The sequence below is a fragment of the Astyanax mexicanus genome, chromosome 6, assembly GCF_023375975.1.
Source record: "Astyanax mexicanus isolate ESR-SI-001 chromosome 6, AstMex3_surface, whole genome shotgun sequence".
Taxonomy (NCBI): domain Eukaryota; kingdom Metazoa; phylum Chordata; class Actinopteri; order Characiformes; family Acestrorhamphidae; genus Astyanax; species Astyanax mexicanus.
This window is the reverse complement of record NC_064413.1, coordinates 34621142-34641327: the sequence shown is the minus strand read 5'-3', so window position 1 is coordinate 34641327 and position 20186 is coordinate 34621142.

Below are 20186 nucleotides of genomic sequence, written 5' to 3'. Positions count from 1 at the left end.
TCTCATTTCATCATTTTTTGATTCATTTAAAAATGTCTAGTTGTGGTCTCTAGCATAAATGAATGCCATGTAAGCTGTTTAGCCCTGCTTTAGTTCACTGGATTAGTGGTATCTAAAGAAAGACAGGATTTCGGCTCTTGCTCATGAATATTCATACTTTCTAACACATATCGCCTCTGATCCCCCCACAGTCAAATTTACAGCTTTAAAACTCAAAGGACAAAATGTTTTCAGAAAACCAGCCTTAGCTATAAAGATGAGGCACTGAGTGCAATGTTATCAATGCCACGGTGCGAGCAGAGACTACCCATCACAACACTGTACGAATGAACTCACTGGTTGACGTAGACACAGAGCCTTTCCTGATCAAATTGTTTTTTGCAGAACATTTTCTTTTACTAGCTACTTAAGACAATGGAGGCTAAAGAACAGTTTCATGTGCAGCATGCACATACAACTCAGAGAGACCTATAGTATTTCACATAGAACAAAAAAATTTGGATTTTAGCGGAAGGAGACCTTTAAGTGATTTTGAAAGCAGTACTTTTACACTTTTACTTGAGTAAAAAGCTTGAGGTGATACTTCAACTTTTACAGAAGTATTTTAAACCCTAGTATCTATACTTCTACATGAGGAATGAATGTGAATTTGGATCAAACTGATCTCTAGCTAACTCTTTTCTGACTTTAGTGACTTTGGGTAGTTCTGTTAGTGTAAGTGAACAGCAAATAATCTATATATTTTCTCATAAATTATCACTTTCCATCGGTCACCTCTATTAAGTGTCTGATTGAATGTTTGCTTCCACTGCAGGATTACATGACTGGCACATTACTGTACCTAGCAACAGTACAATCATACCCTTAGTGCTAATTCTAGCCAAGCTGTCACCAGTAAGGATAGCTTAGTAAGCATGTGTTCTTTTGGATGGGCCCAAAAAAATGTAAGCCTACAGATAAATTCAACTTGGTTTATTTTCTGACTTTTCCATCTTTGATAATCATTTTCCTCCACTTGATCTTCCTCTCTCTCTCCTGTTGACTCTCGCCCTTTGTTACTCTCGTGTCCACACATCATACACACACTTACTCACATGCTCACACACGCATGCACGCTCTCACTCACTCTTCCTGACACACACATGGCTTCTGCCAGTAGAAGTGGTGTGTAGCTCAGTGGGGCATGTGCGTGCCAGTGCTGTGTCTGCAGCCTAATTGAGTCACTGAAGCAGGCTGAGTGAAGAAGAGGGATAGAGAGAGAGCATGCGAGACTGAGAGAGGGAAAGAGAGAGAGAGAGAACTGCCTTGCGACCTCTGAGGTCATCTATATTTCATGGCACTCTCAATTAGTGTCAGTATTTGGCTGGGTTGGGGAGGTGCATCGGCCTGCTGCTGTCTGCTGAGGGTCTGCCTTCAGCCCCCGTAATCCACCCCACCTCCCAAACACACACCACCACGACCACCACCAATACTATTTCAGTCCAAATATTATAGAAAAAATTTAACAGCCCCCTATAAGAAACCCCCTGATCTCAGACCCACCAGCCAGTGAAAAAGCTCTAATAAGTCCTAAATAAGCACATTACCTGTGCCTGTATTCTCAGTGGAAAATGCCTTCGAGGCATTTAAAGGAGGAAAATACATGTACCACAAATAGTAAATATATATATGTATGTATATGGCAAAAGGGGGAAATGAAAAATGTACAGTACTGCGACGTAGTAATGCTCCTTACCTGGGAAGTAAGTGTTTATTTGCTCAGAAAAAAAGTATTAGAATAAATACAAATAACATTCATAAAAAAGTGGTGGGTAGTAATAATACTAAACTAATGTGAGTCTGGTATAATTTATAATTATCATCCATCACCTGGTTTGGTAAATTAGTGATTAGTGATGATGAATTAGGTGAGCTGGCTATGAAATTGAACAAATCCAAATTCAAATGTGAAATCCATGTTACTTTTTACTGTATCTGATTTATTTTTTTAACAATACAAAATGTACTGCTAAAATAACCTTCTTATGTGCCTAAATTTTAGTACATTTTAATTATGCTGTACAATGTTTTCATAAAAAATGCACATATTATATAATATATGTCTTAGTTCAGTGTTAATCTTTGCTTGGCAAAAAATAGTAACATGCAGAAATCCTTATAAGGAAGAATTGTCCAATGAGTCTTTCAGCCAAATAAGCTCTTTCATTGGTTAGTACTCGACTGGTAGGACTGCAGGCCTAATTTGCTATAGTGTGAGATTAATCACTTTATTATTTATTTTTTTATTTTTTTAATTAAGAAGTGACAAGGAATAAACCCAACAAGTTTCAATGTTGATGAATGAGATTAACTGATCAGAAACCAAATGAATAAGCACATCTCAATATAACTAACGGTTTGAATACTGAGAACAACTAGTTAAACCAGTGGAATCAGGTGACGTCCAGCTTGATTACAGCATGTGCCTGCAGCTGAACTGGCCCTTTATGGATCGGGGACCCTATACTCTGGACATACTGGAAGTCCTTATTGCCTTTGACTTTTATGAGTGATAGCCTTACCAGGATTCATTCATTTATTAGAAAAGAGTGTCAGGATTCTTTATTGAGTCACTGTTAAACTGCATAAGGGATAAAATACAAGGCCAAATGAGAAAAGTTGTGATGAAAATGAACCCCCTGGGGTCAACAGGTGCTCTGATGCATCATTTGTCCACCACCTGCCTCTCATCTGTAATTGGTGGATTTGTGCATCTATCTATGTTTGAAGTGTGAAACTGACCAGTGGATATTTAGATAATCACTAAGGACTTTTTTATTGTATAATTGACTTTAATTGACGTTTAATGCAGACGTCCAGTTAAGCTTACTCCTTCTGTGAGGCTAAGAATCAGGCGCTAGGGCCAATACAAACCTCAACTCTCATTCATTGCCTTGTAACTATAGATGTGATTTACTTGTGTTCTTGTAATTGGAGTCACTCTAAAGAGCAGATTCTAGAGACTAAAAAATATTTTAAACATTTTTCTTTACGGCAATACAACAAATGTTTTAATAGAAACCTTGTTGGATGGATGAATGGATAGATGGATGGATGGTGTGATGGCATTATAGCATTATAATGTGGTTTAGTAAATGTCCATGTAAAGGTTAATGTGTCAGATGTGGATGAGTGATTGTCCAAGTGGTGTGACTGGGTTTAACTCTGTCTGTAGCAGCTTCATGTCCACGTCTCTGATGGGTTTTGATAAGAAACATCTCTGTCTGTTGAGCAGATTTGTGACAGCACATTATTAATGTTTTTAAGTTAGAAGAGTAAATAATTTTAGCCCTTTTTTTAATATTGATTTTTCATCTCATTTATAAAATACTGTTAGACCATCTAGTTGTGCTGACTTTGATAGACCTAAATTTTCTACCAGAGGGAGATGGTAGAGAAATGTGATGTCCATGGTCCAGCACACTTCCTGACTCTGTATTGGCAGAACACACCTGAGGATAATTTCTGCTCTCCTTCTTCAGGACTCTAAGTAGAACATCCTCTACTGTGCTCACCTCTTACTGAAAGAACAACGGTATAGTGGAGCCCAGAACTTGACTGTGATTCCACAGTGGAAACCAAAGTGTCAGTGAGATAGTTGGAGAGTGCATGTGAAGTTCACCAGCATCTCTACAATCATTTGTGTGTTCCTCTGCTGGTGGTTACTGCTGCTTGTTTCTGTAGGCAAACTGAACACTGTTGGTTATGAGATGGAGGGTTTGTCTACAAACAGACAGATACAGATTGGTCCTTGGAGATGTCATTTGTGTAGATTCTGAAGGGCAGGCATCATAAAGGTAATACCACCCAGAGTAAGGGCTGGGTATCAGAATTTGCTACCAAAAAGTCTGGCCCTACATTATTATTACTGTCCCCTCCCAGAGATACAAGAAACTACTAGCATTTAAAAAAAATATCTTGACTTTAATTTTTAAGTAATTGACACCACTTATATACATTTAATTTTGCCAGTCTAATGTGGATTCTTTTATTTACATATAAATACACAATGATAAGCACAGCACTATTTGATATTTGCACTCAAAGTAATAAAAATGCCTTAAATATATAGTTTATATTAGTGTATTGAGCAACTTTTTATTCATTTTTAATAACTGAAGGCTAGTACAATATAACACTTTTTTTTTTCAATCGGAAAATATAATTTATTATTGTCATCAAAATTATATGAATTATTGTGAATTAATTGTATTATTGGCGGGTGTGTGATTTGTACTTATACAATTCTGGAGCTGATTTTTTTTCCCACAGCATGGGATATCAATAGTTAGGAAAGAGCAAGCATTTTATGCTTACATTTTTTTTTCTTAAATCCAACAATATGCTTACGGAAAATAAATATAGTTTAAGCACAAGTAATGCTGTTGTTTTTGCTCATTGTTTTTGTGTCAACAATATCCAAAAAGATGGTAGCCTCTCATGGTGTATGAAAAGTATGAAAATGAGATTACTCATGTTGACTGTTAAATAAACACATTGTGTTTAAATAATAAGCACTTTTAGTGTTTTGTTTGTTATAATTAAGAAAGGGGTATCGAAAAAAAGTATTGTTTTGGGATCAGTATCGAATTCAAAGTATTGCATCGGTATTGAAAATTTTAAAACAATACCCAGCCCTACACAGAATGGACAGCGTGGTAGATGGTAATAATTGTGACCTGCGGCATCTGGTTAGAAATGCCACATTGCAAACAGGCAAGTCAGTCTGGCAGAAATAACATTCACATTCAATGCAGGAGACTCCACATGCATATCCAGCAGGTCATTGCTGTGTTTTGTAGCTTCCATATGTCATGGCATGAGACATGTTACTTGTTTCTGAGGCTCTTAGGATACAGCCAAGGTCAAGGTCCTGAGGGTGCATCATAAGGTACAAAGCTAAACAGCATCGTGAACTATTTCTAAGAAAGTGAAGCAAAAGTCTTCAGCAAAAGAAATGCAGACATGCCTAAATGTTACTTCTATTCAGTGTTTTCAGTGGATCGCAAAAAAAGCGGATGACCTGTGCCTGAATTCTTCTGCTGTTCAGTCATTTGCGGGTCGGTGGTCAAGGCCGGAGGATCTCTCTTTTTCTCTGTATCTCTACCACTACGAGACCTTCAAAATGGAAAAGGTGACCACATTCTCTCCTTATCACTGCGGTTTCAACAAGCAATTACAGCTAGAGTTGAAGTCAAGCACGCGAAAGGCTCTGGGGTCTGGTCTTGCTGTGTGTGTGTGCGCATTGTTGGAGTACTGACCTTGGGTCGGACTTTTACCGCACTCCTACTAAGACATGCCTTTCAAACAGCCCCTATCATCACTGAGGGACTGACCACAGGTCAGGGGAGATGGCTGAATGGAGGCTAAGAGGGGCATGGGTGAATTCTCAGTGAGGAAGTGGTTTTATAGAGCCGACCAGACTAGAGGCCAGTTCCAGAGGAGGGTGAAGCACCACTGGCTCCAGCACTGAGTGAGAAATTAATTAAGACTGGAAAACGACAGCGGTGGCGGAGGAGTGGTGTCTGCCTCTGGGAGAGCCCCCTCCTTCAACACTATTATTGCCATTATCATCATCTCATTCTCTCCATCCCGGAGTTAGAGAACTCCCCCTCCCCTCTGTTTCGCTCTCCCTCACTTTGCTCTTTCGTGCTCTCTCTCTCGCTCTCTCTCTCGTGCGAGCTCGCCTAGCTCAATACTTGCCGGTGGTGATGTGTTAGAGCCTAATGAGATGTCTATCGCCTGAGTCTAGACTGGCTTGCTCGGCCCCGGCCGGCTGCGGTGGAGGAGTGCAGTGACACCTCGGGAATTACAAAGAGCCCCAACCCAAGCACAGCCAGTTAGGGCTAACGCATGTTTTTGGACGTGTATGTGTGTGATGGATATTCTGTAACAGCGTATGTATGTGTGTGTGTGTGTGTGTGTGCTCTTGACGGGGGTATGTGTGAATAAAGCATTTAAGGACACACACACTATCATGATGGATGGCTAGCCACCTCCCCAAAGGCCTGAGATCTCATCTCATCCCCATCGCTCCCTCTCTCTCCCTCTCTTTTCTTTTCTCTCGCTAGCTTTATCACACTCTTTCTTATCAGTGTTTCTATCTTTCTCTCTGTCCGACACACACTCATGTTAAATTCAAAATTCAAAGTATATAATAATAATAATAATAAGAAGAAGACTTATTTTATTATTATTATAATTGTTAGAATAGCCCAGCTTCCACATGACCAACCTTTAAGGTTGAAATGAGGTTGAAATAATGTCATTAGAATTTGTAGTGATGAAAATTGTATAAAAAAATATATATATTTTAAATGGGTTTGAAAATGTGAACCTTTTTTTTATTTACGCTGATAATAATGCTGATGAAATGAACTAAATGTATTGGTTTTATAAATATGATCATTATTATGACTTTATTAGCATTTTTTAAATATTTTGATCATAAGACAACTTCACATATCTAATTTATATGTGTTAAAAATAAAAGCAAAATTTGTGAACAGACTTTGCTCCAATCGGAAGAAGTTATTCAGCATGCAGATGTTTTGGCAATGTAACCATTGTCTTTACTCTATACCCCTAAAGAACCATAATTTGTAATAGTGTACAATGTAGAATTAAAACGGGAATATAATCTATAGTTTATTTAATGTTTAAAAAAACATTGAAACAACATTGCAGTATTAACATTGATTCCTCTTCAAAACATGAAGTCAAAACTTGATTCAGCACTGATCGAACCCCTTTAACCCCTTAACAGCCCAGCATTTGTGTACATTTTTGTACACAATCTTGTACAAAATTGTAAAATCTTTCTAAACTTCATTTTAAAATCAATATTTTTGTGAATGTAAATCAAGCATTTCATGTCCTTAAAACCTTTCATTATTTTACGGTTGTCTAGTTTTTATATCTATTTATAAATGTATTTATTAAGTAGAGTAGAGAGTGGACAGGCAGCTTCTGTCCTGTAGAAGTCTTCAAACCATAAGAAAGAAAAGTGGTTTTATATTAATTTTACAGACAGTGACCAGATAAGGAATTGAACCCACAATGCCATGGCTCCAGGAGCTATGTGGCACGTATGTTACCTGCTGCAACTTCATGCCCCCCCTAATAAACAAATTAATTGTAAATTAATAATAAAGTCATCCAGAATTTGAAAGAACACATAAGAAATCATGTAGTAACTTAAAAGCCTTAAACTAACCGAAATACTCTGTAAAGCGTTTAGGTCCTCTTAACTTGCGGTTTCTGAGGCTGGTAACTCTGATTAACTGATCCTGTACAACAGGGGTAACTCTTGGTCTTCCTTTCCTGGGGTGGTCCTGATGAGAGCCAGTTTCATCGTAATGTATTTGACTGCACTTGAGGATAATTTTTTTTAAAGATCTCCATTTCTTAAAGTATTTTTTTTCTTTATTTGGTTGAGTAGATTTTGCTATAATATGGATTAGAACATTACTTAAATAGGGCTTTTCACTGTATTCACAAACTCTACCTCTTCACAACACGACTGATACTCACAAACAAAGAAAATCTTCATAGTTTGGATGAGTTTAGTATTAATCTACAGTGCAGGACATTTTAAAATAATGAAAATGCACTGAATTTAGGGTGTGTTTGACTGTTACTATGTTTAATCCTATATAGGAGGCATAGTAGCACAACAGGTAGTGTATGTGCAGCACAGCTCCAGTGGTCTTGGATTGTAGGATCGATCCTCGCTTTGGAGCTTGGTCTCCTTCTGGCCACATAAGTTTCCTTCCTTTACTCCATATGGAAGGTGAACTGGCTATGCTAAATTGCCTCTAGCTTTTGGGTGTGCTTGGCATGCTGCAGTGGACTGGCACCCTGCCTTGTGCCCAGTGACCAAGAAGAAGCAGATAAGAAAAAAGATGGATGGATTACAGGAATTTTTCACATATCATTTTGAATTTTTGACAGTGAAGAAGTGCAGCTCTGTCTGGAACTCACCACTCTCACAGTGACCACACACTCCTTCTTCTCTGGGCAGCCAGGATTTGTTACATCTACCCATCCATTCCTACCCACTACAGCCAGGCTGTAGTCAGTGATCTTGAACTCAGTCAGGGTCCACTACAGCAGAAGGCGATTCACTAATGTATTGTAAAAAGGTCTAAGGGCTTTTGATTTGTTCACTTACTCAAGACTGTGTCAGCCTGGAGATGGCAGAGATTGTACAGTATATTAGGCTCTTTTTATCCACCTATCCATTTCCCCATGCCCACTTTCCAGAGTTTCTTCTGCCCCTAGTCATTCTGTTGTGGCATTGAACTATGCTAGCCCAACATTCTTACAAGCTATTTAATGTGATTTCAAGTGGTAAATTAGAGCATAGCTAACTAGCTTTCTAACACAATACAGAAAGATTGTTGTTTTGTAAGGCATCAACTTTATCCCCACTGCATTCCAAAGAAATGAACCTCCAACTATGATTTAATCATCTGCTCTTATTATTTTATTACTATTTAAGGGTTAACTTGGCTTCTTGGCCAGGTGCTTGCGAGGCTATTTGGTTAGATATTAGCCTTACCCAAACTAACCTAAGATCCTCACAAGCACCCAATGCATCTTCTTTAACAAAGATTCATAATCAAGCAATTTCCCTAGTTAAGGATTCTAGTGTTCTAGTGTTGGGTTTTTCTCAACAAATTGGAGACTCACAAAAAGCAAATGTATGGGAAATTTGAGGGTGGATGTCATTGCATGTTTTTAAAATTTAGTGCCTTCAACCATAGACACAGTTCCTCTTCTTTAGAAGGTGGTTAATTGGTATTTTTAGTGAAAGACAAATTTATTAATATTATTTAATACGTGCCTGTAACATAAACAATTTCTGCAGTGTAATGTTTTTATCACTAGAAAAAAATACTGTTTGTTGAATGCTTTAATAAATTCTGGATTGGAAGTTTAGTTTGTTCCAGTGGCACTGGGTCACTAGTGTTTACTGATGATGTGATAAAAGCAGAAGGATTAATTCTGAGGTGCACAGGGATTTACTTTTTGCTCAGATTTAACCAAATGCAGCAAGGTTGAGTTCAGTGCAGATCAGCATTACATTACATTACATTTGGCAGACGCTTTTGTCCAAAGTGACTTACAGTAGTGAAGTACATAAAGTAATAGAAGTTAAAGGTAAAAACATCTTTATATAGGGCCGAAAGGAATGTCAAAGGGAAATAATGGGATAGAGGAGTAAAGAAGGGGGAGGAGGAAATGAGTTTAGAAGTATTTAGTTTGTTAGATGTTAGGATTGTAAATGCTCTTTGAAGAGCTCTGTCTTCAGGAGTTTATTAAAGATGGCAAGGGACGCTCCTGATCTGGTAGTGGAGCAATGACCCAAAACACAGTGTGGAAGCTCAATTACCAGATCTCAACCTGATCAAGCAGCATTTCACTCGCTTAGGACAAAAATAAAGGTATTAAAACATACAAACCAGCAACAACTAAAGACAGCTGGAGTAAAGGCCTAAAGAAGCATTATAAAGTAGGGAACCCAGTGTTTGTTGATGTCCATGGGTTCCATACTTCAGGTAGTCATCACCTGCAAAGTATTATGAATATGGAACATTTTATTTATGGTAAAAAATTATTTTTCTATTTACTTTTGAGCCCCTGTAATAAGGAGGGTTTATAGTAAAATGGTTTAAATAAGCACTTAATTCTCTTTAATTACACTTGGAAGTCTACACTTTAAATTCATTTTTATGGCATGCAGAGCCCAAATCATGAAGATAGTGTCACTGTCCAAATATTTATGGGCCTAAATGTACATGACTGTAAATATTCATAAAAATGCATAACGCATGTTTTGTTATGTTTATTATGCATTATAATCATTGTGATGATTATATATTGCATAACATATTAAGTATCATCAATTAATGATCTTTTCCTTTAACAACAGTCTATCGCAGGGGTGTCCAAACTACGGCCCGCAGGCCATTTGCGGCCCGTTTCCTTTGTTGGAGCGGCCCGCGAGGTATTTTAGAAATAGAATGTTGAATAGAAATAGAAGTTGGCCCACTGGTAAGCAGGTTTTTATAATGTGAGATTCAAAGTTTGAACGGTAGGTGTCAGAAACGGGCCAAAGAGTCTAAAAGCGGAGAGGGTGCGCAGTTGTAGCGCATAAAAACAAGCCAAAGAGAAGCGGAGAGGGTGCGCTGAAAGTAATCAGGAAAATGTATTATTTAAAGTGGTATATTTCATTATTTGTTTTATTACAGAGTCTGTGGCCCGTGACTTCAAATATATTTCTCCTTCTGGCCCCCAACAAAAAAAGTTTGGACACCCCTGGTCTATCGCTATACTTGGAGTGTACAAAGACATGTTATAGTACATTATGCATGACTATAAACTATTATAATATTTCAGATAAGTATGATTCATGAGTGGTTAAAAGTAATTACTACATGACTCACAGTGTGTGTTTCGAAGTTGGCAGCTTTGATAGTCATAATGCTGTATATGCAAGCTGGGACTTGTTGGTAGTTTCTTGGTATTACTTTTAGTACTGTGTATAAAGAACACAGCTCATTGTGCATTATTATTATTATTATTATTATTATTTATATATATATATATATATATATATACTGTCTGTGTGATCTTACCTGTGTTCTCCCACGTGACTGTTATCTGTAGCTCCGCCCCCTCGTTACCTGATTCCCCAGGTGTCTTTTCTTTCCATTTCCCTCTATGTGTATTTATACCTCAGTGTTTCCTGTTTTTCTTGGTCGGTTCGTGTGCGAGTTATACATCAGTCAGGTTGTTGTTTCTTTGTTTTCTGTTTTATTTAGTGTTAAATCTTGTTTTGAGTTTAGTTTTGGTTTGTTGTTTGTTTTCTTGTAAATAAATTACCCTGCGTTTATGTCTGCCTCGCATCCTCCTGCTGCAAATAAAGTTATGCATTTTTATAAATAATTATAGCCCTTTTTTTGGTGCCTTATACATGTGAATGCATTATAATGTGTTATGAATGTGTTCATAATGTCCTAGAGATATGACATTCCAAAAAATTGTTACCAAAGATTCTTGGAGTACCTCCCCCGCCTCCTCATCCTCTGTACTTCCTCTCACAGTGCGGCCAAACATCCAGCAGGACATTTCAGCACCTCTCCAATGGCAAAGTAAAACAACACAGCGGCCTCCTAAATCCTACCTTTCTTACAGCTCATACTGTATGTGGTCATATTTCACTTTTCCTTTAATGTCTGCTATCTGTGCTGCAATTAAGCAATACGCCATAGGATGCGTACGTGACAAGTGAAGCAGCCGGTCTACAGGCTGTAGACAAGACTAGTGTCTCCCTGCTAAGCTATAGCTCGTTAACTAAGGGGGACAGCTTCACTGGATATCTCCCGCTTTTAATCAGCTGCCGTCTTCTGAGGCTTCTTCAGCGCTAATCTGCTTCTCTGAGTGTGTGTATGTACTCCGAAGTGATTAAGGTGGCACACTAGTCTGGAGAAAAAGACAGAGAGAAGGGGAGTGAGCAAGAGGCAGAGAGACAGAAAAGGAGAGGGAGAAAGAGAGAGAGAGAGAGAGCTTGTTAGCAAACAGTGTGAAGCACGGGTGAAGTTACAGGGCTGAATGAGAGAGACTGCTTTTTCCTCTCTCTCTCTTCCTCTCTCTTCCTCACTCTCCTCTTCTCTCTCGCTCTCTTTCTGTGTGTGTCTCTAGAGGGCCATTGGTTCCAGGTGACAGACTTGCTGAGGGTCAGGGTAGACTGCACACTGGATAATAGACCTCAGTCACACACACACACATCCTGGCAACACACACACGCTTACCACTCCAGGCCTCATTAGCCACACCACCAGTGCCCTGAGTTCAGACACACATACACACATACATACACACACACAGACACACACATATACAGATATTCTCTCACATTCTCTCTCTCTCTCACACATACACACTCTCAGTCTCCCTAGGTCTATAAAGCTTGCTTTCCTCTACCTGCCTATTTTCACCTCCAGCTTTCTTCTCTCATTTACTTCCACTTTTGCAATGTGCTCTACGCGCTCTCCTCTGCATTGGAAGGAACATTGTGTATCTCTGAAATGGTAACTTTCTAGGTGAGAAAGTTACCATCCTAAAATTCCTAAAATTATTTTGTTTGACGATTAAAAGATATATAAGATATTGTATTTGAGGAAGGTGTCGAACACTGTGTGTATTAGAGTGGAACTCTCCTGGTACGGACATCAAGATTTGAAGCATGCAGTCGTACAGAGTAGACAGGTACTCATAGCCTATAGGTGCATATAGCCTATGGGTATGCATAATGCGAAACAGAAAATGCAAGTTTCCTCTGGAATTGAGTGCTGCTCAGACATGCCCGCAAATCATATGCAATATCTAGAAGTTGGGATATCATATCAGGCTCGCTCGCACACTTTTTTTTTTTTGGAAAGCTAAAGTGAGACAGAATGGATGGTAGGTGTAGGTGTAATTGGAAAATGTAACACAGAGAAAATCCTGATTGGTCTGTCTACGTGTTCAGTAGACTTACTGTTACAGGTTTTACCAGAGGGTGGGATCTGCTGCACTCAACCTTTTTCTTTCACAGTGCATCATTTAGTTTAGTTCTGCAGCTAGTAATCAAAGTGTTCAAATCAGGGTATATAAAAGGAACAAACCCAGCCTGTTTTGCCCATGGTGGGCAAATGACTGTAAGACATGATTTTTTTGTTAATAAAAAAAACATTGAAAGACCATTTTGCGAAAGAGATGTCTGTAATGCTTGAATATGGTTTGAATACGTATATAAGGTTTTTAGTTTAAATTAAAAAAAATACAATTAAAAAATTATTTTTTTTTCATATCTCTTTTATAATACTGTTTTTTATATTGTATTTTTACAATACAAAAATGCTTCTGCTATGCTATTGCTATAGGAATCATAGGCATATTTTGGTGCACCAGCTGCTATTTTTGCTGCTCTGATGATGTGAGGCCAATCTCCCTGTGGACTTGCTTGAAGTCATAATATAATACAAAAAAATTAAAGGGGTGCATGGCTGTTTGTACAGGAAATCTTACAAACGCTTTTGCTAAAAGCTCCTTGCAGAATCCTTTAAAAATCTTTGTCTGACTGGTTATTTCTCAGCAATGCACCAGTGAAACTGATGCCGATAGTAAAGGTGATCAGATCATCTTAGAGCTCTGGTAGATCTGAGAGTGTTACATATGATGCTCATACCATTTAACAATGATCTTTCATTTGTTATAAGAATGAAATTCAGGCCTATAGCTGGCAACACAGTTCAGAAATCACAAATGTATGTTGTTGACAGAAACGCGGACATATTGCTTGACATCCATGTCAACATCAAGGACGCATAGAAGCATGTGTGCAGTGAAGGTCACATCCTTTGAATTAGTATAAATGGGAGTATAAAAGGCAATATAAACGTCCCTTTTATTTCCTTTATTTAAGAATCATGCCCAATGGGCTTTGCAGCTGGATATATATTATTAGCACGATAAAAAGGACATCTGGCACTTTGACGAGTTTTGATATGACACTGACAAGTGCTGAACAGTTCTATTATTCTGGCCTTCAAAACCAATAGCCTCGCCATACTGCCCAATCTCCGGCAGCCCTCAGTCTAAAAGCACGAGTGCAAAGCTGTTCTATAGGTGGCTGACTCTCTTTGATCCATACAGAGTAGATTAGCATCTCCCAGCATGATCACAGAGTCTGTGCCATCCCAGCCCTCCCTCCGGCCGTCCCTGGAGTCCTGTTGCCACAACACTATCTTCCCTGATCCAGAACGTTCTCAAGCTCCCGCCATTAGCCCGGCTCACTAATTACTCTTTACTATCAGCCAGTAATTAAGAGTGCCAGTCGGACTGCCGCGAATTAACGAGCCTGTGTGTGTGTGTGTGTGTGAGAGAGAGAGAGAGAGAGTGTATGCGTGTGTGTGTGTTACTCGGAGAGATCCGTGGCCTGACGTGAGATGTTGAGATTAAAGACTCTGAATTGAAGAAGGGAGGAGTGAGAGAGATTACTGGGGGTGGTGATGGTGGTAGTGGTGGGAAGGGGGGTGTTGTGAACATGAGAGCAACACCAAACAGCATTAACAACATTTTCTCACCTTGTCTCACTACAGAGCTGATGTTTGGAGACAGCACACACACACACTGAGGTGTTGCCCGTTCCATCATATTGGTGAATGTTTAACAGCAAGGGGAATAAATATTCAGTGGAGCGTTCAACACCTTCCTGTGAGATATCCTTAATAATACTGAATCATGTTTTACTTCAGACTTCATACACCTTCAATACTCACTCACTGGACAATTAATTAGTAGGCTTCCTTACAGAAGGTGACTGTAGTCCGTCAGGTGCCGCATGATTTATCAGCAAACTTTGTCATGTCTATCAGTGGAAAGAGACCATCATAGGACCATCACATATTATTTTTTTGTGGGGGCCTCTGAATATTAATGTTTTTAGGGTGACAGATACATTTAGATGGTGCTGTGCTGGTATTAGTGGTCTGAGTTTTGTAAGCACAAATATAAAGGCAGTATGTACAAGTTGTAACAAAGACCTCATTTACAGATGATCACTTCATGTGACTAGTTTCCAAATTGTATCTGGATAAGGATTTTAGGCACATGCATTTACACTAGGTAGACAAATGTGTCCCCACTTAGTGATACTGATGTTTCACTTGTACTTCAGTTGGAGATGGTTTTGGTTGCTCAGTGCCTCTTGGAAGGATGGATGTGTTTACACTGATTTTGATGTTTTAAATGAATCTTGGCTGCATTTATACTGAAATTTCCATGTGGCCTTATCGATATATAATCCTCATCCAGTAAATGTACAGTAAGACATTCATGTCATAAAATTGAATCCCTTCGACCGAAGAATGGGGTAAAGGGTGGCTGGCAACATCCAAAAACACAGCTCTGGAAAAAATGAGACAATTATGCTATTAATAGGTATATGTTTGAGTAAAATAAACATTGTTGTTTCATTCCATGAACTACAGATAACTTTTCTCCCACATTCCAAATAAAACTATTGTCATTTAGAGCATTTGTTTGCAGAAAATGAAAAATAGCTAAAATAACAACAAATACAGAGCTTTCAGACCTCAAATAATGCAAAATTCATATTCATAAAGTTCATAAAGAAATCAGTATTTGGAATAACCACATACTGATTGTTTTAATCACAGTTTTTATGTATCTTGGTATGTTCTCCTCCACCAGTCTTACACACTGCTTTTGGATAACTTTATGCCACTCCTGGTGCAAAACTTCAAGCAGTTCAGCTTCATTTGATGTCTTGTGATCATCCATCTTCCTCTTTATTATATTCCAGAGGTTTTCAATTTGGTAAAAATGTATATCAATTTGGTTTAAGTGGTCTCTTATTTTTTTTTCAAGGCTGCATATTATCAGTAATCTGTAACTGTTTCTATACATAGAGGTAAAAATTTGATATACAGTATGTTCTATGTAAAACATTTTCAAAAGATTTTTAAACTTTGGTCTATATATTCTTCAGGCAAGCTTCACCCTGGGTGAGGCCCTGAATATGATCTAGGTAAAGCTACATGTAGCACATACGTACTGGTTTGTAAAAACCTTTCAGTGAATATTTCTGTGACTGTTTCTGATGAGTTCTTTATACTGTACACAATGTTAAAATCAAATGTTTGAGTTTAAAGTGACTGTCGTGAACTTTTTTGTTTAGAATGTGTAATTGCACCACACAAAAAGTATTTTTTTAACATGCATTGTTGAGCAGCCTTTTCAGAGCAGGTAGACAGTAGTTCACAATAGCTCTTGTATCAATGCTATTACCAGCGCCACGGTAACTTAACAGTAACCACCAAAATGCTGTCATGGCCAGAAAAATTTGTAGGAAGACCTACCAGAGACATCCTGTCTTTAGAGTAAATATACTTGGTTTTGCGTGATGGCAGCAGACTCACATTTATGCCATATATTAGACTTTTTTTTGTCACTTTGCCAATTAGAAGTGATACGTTTGCATGTCATGAATATTCATAAATAAGAGCTGAAATCCTGTAGTTTTTCCTGGTCCACTCCTTCACAAGACTGAAACAGTCAAACAGTAAGAAATAACTATATTGTATACTATATACTATACTATATATTATATACTGTAACTATATACTATTTTCAATTTTAAAAGAAAATAAATAGGACCTAGGGATTTAAAATGAGTCTTAGGAACTGCAGCTTTAAAGATCCCCTCACATGTAGAATATCAATTAAATGCTTCTTCTTTGAATTTTAAGTTATTAACCATTCAAATACACTTATAAGTAGAAGTAGTATGTGTTAAGTATACAATCCTTTCTAATTAAATATTTATTTTATATGTTATAAAATCAGCATAGGAATGTGGGTCGAAAATGAAATTTGTTAAGTATTTATATGAATTATTGAATGTCTTAGTATTTATTATGTCCTATTCTTACTTTACTGACAGTGGATGCCTGAGCTGAACTGCACAGATTTGTGCAAAAGCCTCTGATGAGAAGATCAAATCCACCTGAGAATAGTTTGAGTTTGAGCTTAAAGGGAAGACATACAAAATAACTAAAAAGATTATAACTAAAAAGAACTAACTACTTAACACACCCATTAAGTGGTTTTTCATTCTTAAAAAAAATCTACTTTGTAAATTAATGCTGAAGTCATTCAAACCACGAACAAAACCATATGGGATTATTCAGTAAGCAAAAAAAGGTGTTAAATAAACCAGAATATTTTTCATATTTGAGATTCTCCAAAGTAGCAGTGCTTGCTTAGGTGACAGCTTTGCTTTTTCTCAGTTAGCTTTAAAAGGCAGTCATCTGGAATGGCTTTCAGTTAACAACTGTGCTTGTCAAGAGTTTGATAGTCCATCAAAAACCATCAAAACATTATGATGAAACTGGCACTCATCAGTACTGTCCCAGGAAAGGAAGAGCAAGAGTTATCTCTATTGTACAGGATAAGAATATCAGAGTTACCAGCCTCAGAAAGCACTTCAAATAAGAGCCACTTAACTGCTTTACATAGTATTTTGGTTTGTTTAACACTTTTCCTTATGTGGTCCTTCATATTCTGGATGACTTCAGTATTAAAAACATTTGACTGGTACAGAAAATATTTTATCTTCCTAACGTTTCTGAGAATGTAGAATAAAGGTTTATTTTTTTCTCTACGGGTCAATTTGACCCATATTATTATAAATGTATTTTGACTTAAATGAAAAGAAAGTCTCTGGTGTTTTGTGTGGTCTCAGACTTTTGGGCCATGCTGTGCTCACTAGCATTGAAAAACATGCGTTTAAGCTGTCTGTCCAAACAAGTATTCAAACTCTAGATAGGTGATATACTAGCTTCTATTGAAGCTTCACTAAATATCTCTTACTTTCGCTTACTATTATATCTCAGAATTTTTTTGAATCATATTTTAAGTCCAAATTGAAATAACTGTTAACTGTGCAACAGCATTTCTTTTAGAGGTTGGTACATTCAGGGCTGGACTGAGAAATATATTTAATATATTCTGGAGTTTTGTGTAGTTTGCCCCAACCCCCCGCCCCCACAGCGCACACATATAGCGGCGAACCCACATATAGTGGCCAATGTTTTCCTGTGTACATCCATCATGAAATGTTCATATACTGTGTGAAAAGCAGCTGGCATTAAAGCTGGAACAACATGTACTATTAATATGGTATAGTTTTGATATGACAGATATAACATGTAAGATGAATAGCTGTGGAGAAGCAGAAATAGTTATCATCTACCTGTCTACCTTTCCACTACCTATTGTTTCATGAATCTGTAGTGTGTTCCTGTTCTGCACATTTTTTTTCCATCTCTCTCTCTCTCTCTCTCGCGCGTGCTCTCTCCCTTTCTCGCTCTTTCTCTCTCTCTCCTGCTCCCTCTCTCTAGTGAGGCTCTGGCAGAGTTGAGTCAATTAAAAGCGTGCATCTCAGCCGGAGTGGGAGGAGGGAGGCTCCCTGGGGGGCAGACAGTATGGCTGTGCAGAGAGGCACTCTCCCTCTGTGAAAACGCCTCAGATGGGACTATGACAGCTGTGACCAACCTACAGCTTCAGAGGCGATAACAAGCCTTATTAGATACTCACCACCCCACCCCCAAACCCTCTCTCTCTCTCTCACTCTCTCTCTCTCTCTCTCTCTTTCTCTCTCTCTCTTTCTCTCTCTCAGATGAACACCGTACAATCCCCCCCACCCCACTCCACCCCAACACACACGCGTATGTTACCTGTGCCGTATATGCAGACCTAATTTCCAACAGACGATCTGTCACTCAAATGTGAACAAGGCTACACAGCTACACCTGAGTCCTAGGATTATTCACATTAAAACCATTATAGAAAATATGTAAACAACTCCTAACCTCACTGTGTAAAGCAACAGTCACTGTCAGCATGTGATACACGTTTGCACACTTAATTAAATAATTATAATGGCTCTGTGATTGAAGCCATAGAAAATCTGTTTTTGGTTCCGTAATGTAAAGCATGCTTGTGATAGAGATGAAAAATTTTAAAAGCTTAAAAAGTCTTTCAGTTGATGTAGAGGTTCTTCACACTTGAACATCTCTCTCTATTGCAAGCGTACAGAACCAAAAGAGGTTCTTCTATGGCCTCACTCAAAGAACCATTTCTAGGAATTTGAAAAAAGTGCTGTTCTACAATCATCTAACAAATAAACAGACATGCCAAATGTCATCTAACACAAGACTAGTATGGTGTCCCATAACTTTGTCCTGTCCCATGGAATGCATGTTGGGCCTCCTGCATTAAATGTGGATGTAAATTCATTCAGAGTCATTTGTCTGTTCACACAGTTCTAGCCTAATGCCACCAGTCAAAATCATTACCATCCACTGTCCACTGTGTGGCACAGTGTGGTAATGCCTTCTATAATATACAGCTCTGGAAAAAATTAAAAGACCACTTCAGTTTCTGAATCAGTTTCTCTGATTTTGCTATTTATAGGTATATGTTTGAGTAAAATGAACATTGTTGTTTTATTCTATAAACTACATTTCTCCCAAATTCCAATTAAAAACAGTCTTTTAGAGCATTTATTTGCAGAAAGATCTAAGAAATGGCTGAAATAACAAAAAAGATGCAGAGCTTTCAGACCTCAAATCATGCAAAGAAAACAGGTTCTTATTCCTAAAGTTTATACATTTTATAAATCAATATTTGGTGCAATAACCCTGATTTTTAATCACAGTTTTCATTCATCTTGGCATGTTCTCCTCCACCAGCCTTACACACTGCTTTTGAATAACTTTATGCCACTCCTGGTGCAGAAATTCAAGCAGTCCAGGTTGGTTTGATGGCTTGTGATCATCCATCTTTCTTTTGATTATATTCCAAAAGTTTTTTAATTTGGTAAAATCAAAGAAACTTATCATTTTGAAGCTGTCTCTTATTTTTTTCCAGAGCTGTATGTCTCATAAAAACATGTGATACAGTGGATCCAAAAATGTTAATTTCCTACACAACATTGTAAACGGAATGTCTGGCATCCAATATGAATTCCAATAATAACAATATTAAACGTTCTCACTCAGTGTGAATGTGCCCCTGAAGCCTCCTGAAATAACACTTCATGATCTTTTGGCATGTCAGTACCTTACACCCAAAAAAGCCATAATGTAACATGATATGAATCACATCTCGGACATGAATGGTTAGCATTTTCTTTTCATTTATTTATCAGTCACCAAATGATGAGATACATTCTCTTAAAAAAGAAAAGAAACAATGAAAGTGATATTCGATTTTTTGTCCATTTTAAAAACTATAATACATTATTCTCAATATATAGATTTTTGTACAAAATAAAAGGAATCATGGAACAGTAAAGAAAGACGTAAATCCCATAAACACACAAGAGGAACGAGGGAGTCGGGACACATGTAAGTCAGTCCTCGCTTCCGTACAACATTGACATTTATACGTGTGCTGTTATATATTAAATATTTCATATTAGAGCTTACTATTCTGATACCAGCGCTGACACGTCTTCTTTTATGCACTACGTCCGTGGAGTCAGTCGGAGTCGGAGTGGCGGGTGCTGC